This window comes from Cyrtonyx montezumae, unplaced genomic scaffold (assembly GCF_038088225.1).
Source record: "Cyrtonyx montezumae isolate F1298 unplaced genomic scaffold, pur_monq_1.0 scaffold_48, whole genome shotgun sequence".
Classification (NCBI taxonomy): domain Eukaryota; kingdom Metazoa; phylum Chordata; class Aves; order Galliformes; family Odontophoridae; genus Cyrtonyx; species Cyrtonyx montezumae.
The window spans coordinates 1,037,589-1,039,881 of NW_027072054.1; positions in this window are offsets into that span (position 1 = coordinate 1,037,589).

The following is a 2,293-nucleotide window of genomic DNA, read 5'->3' on the forward strand; positions in this document are numbered from 1 at the left end:
TTTAGCAGGGGTTGCACCTTCTGCCGCAGTAGCGGTTGGAAATGCAGGAGAGGTCAAAGCCCCCGGAGGTGATGGGCACTCCCTGTTGATGGTGATGGGCACTCCTGCAGGAGACCCCAAAGTGTGCTCCGCTCAGCAACTGTTCTGGAGTACCAAGGAGCCAGGCTGGGCCTTGTGGACAACAGAAGGCCTGTAGGGGTTCAGGTAAACATGCAGAAGGTCTGGGACCAGGCTGCAGTAGATGAGGCCTAAACTGAAGGATGAATGTCAAAATGCCCCACCCTCCAGAGCTTAGGGGAGTGATGGATTTGTGATACTTCCCATCAAAGCAACAGTTGTCTCATCAGACCATAACAAATAGAGGAAGGAAAAACCTTGCAGGGACACAATGGAGATTACAGCATATGTTTATTGAGTCTAAGAAGAGAAATGACACCATGCCAAGAGGAGATCCCAAGTGCAGGGAGCAGCAGAAGCAGACAAAATTCTGTTCCCCTTTTCCCATGGCACAGTTGCCATGGGACAGACATCTAACTGGCCATCAAAGGGGCTAGCAGGTCACTCAGCTGGTTACTGGGACCTTCACAGAGAGTTTCAGGGAGGGCAGAAGACAACAAAGAGAACAGAGTGAGAAAGAATGAGTGGAAGAGAGTATCAGGAGGCACTGGCCACGTTGTCAGAGAAGCCAGGATGACTCTCCTGTCTGTCCAGACAGGGCAAGCCAGACATGGTCATCTCCTCTAAAAACTGCATCACAGTCTGTTCTTCTGTCCAGCGTCATGTTCTGTGATCGTGGGGGTCCTTGTCTCGGGCAGTGTCCAGCATCTTTAGCAGGGGTTGCACCTTCTGCCGCAGTAGCGGTTGGAGATGCAGGAGAGGTCAAAGCCCCCGGAGGTGATGGGCACTCCCTGACAGCTGAGGATGCTGCCAACAGCAGCGGAGGTGGAGGATCCCACAACGGTGTTCTGTGGGAAGGAGCTGAGGATGGGTCCGGGCAGGATCACCACCACGGGAGAGGGCTCAATGGCAATGGTGGAGTCCTGGCACTGCCTGACACAGGGCTCATTGCAGCTGCTGGCCAGAGGAGTCGGGCCGCAGGGCCGGCACGGCACACATGGGTTGTAGCAGGACATGTCTCAGGACTGGAGTTGCACCTGTCGGGAGAGAGGATTATGTGAAGGAAGTGGAGATTGTGAAGCAATCTGCCATCCCAGTGTGGGGGATCCAAGGCCTGTGAAGTGCTGGGAGCTGAAGCCATTCTAGAGAGAGCCAAGGCTATCTTGGCATCCTCCTGTCAGGATCCAGATGGACCCTCCACTGCCTATTTGGCTACTGCTGAGAGCCTAGCCCAGAAGCCCTCTGAGTGCAGGCTCAGGCGCTCTCCCAGGCAATCTTTTTCCCCCTCTTCACTCTTCAGTGTCAGCAGATCCAAGATTTGGCGTGGAAGAGAGCTGATAGCAGATGAGAGGTTCACAGGGCTCAGGCCTCCAAACGGAAAGGGATAGAGACAAGAAGGGGATTGACACTCACCTGGTTTGAAGAAGAAGGTGGCTACAGTAGTGAATGGGAAAGCAGAGAGCTGTATTGCCTTTTATAAAGGACCTACGTTGACCCATATCCAGAGGCACCGCTTATAGCAGTAATTATTTTCTGACAAGCTCTTCTTGAATGCAGATCATCTCAGATAATGATATGGCTCATGTGCTGGCTTCCTGCGCTGCTGTGTTTCATTTCCAGCTTTTGATCATGCCCATCCCACTCTGAAGGCATCCATTGAATAGCGAGAAGGGAAAACCAAGCATTTCTGGACAACAAACATCAGTGTGGGCAACAGGCTATGCTCACGTGCTGGAAGAGTCCAGCAAAACCTAGTGATCTCAGCCTGGGCCACTACTTAGGGATTCTTAGTTTCCTTTCTGGCAAGATAAGTGCCATGACCCTATCCAACCCGACACTGCTCTGTGGGCTATTCTGCTTTCCTCTCTTTTTGCCTCTGTGATCTTTGTATGAGGTGGGAAGCTGTGCAGTGTCCTTTCCTGATCTCAAAAGAGAGACTCAACAACAAATGGTGTAACAATGGTGTTGCTTCAATATGAAAGAGTAAGAGTAGACATATATCCAGTGAGCAAATCTTATATCCTTTCTGGGGAGGGGAACGCTGACTTTGCGCAGAATTGTTCAGAACTATGTGGATTTTTCTGAAATTATACTGCATAAATCCTATCCCTAGTGAGCTCTTTCTTTTTTTGTTTCCCTATCATGGTGCCTTTTATTTTTTATTCAACAAAATTTT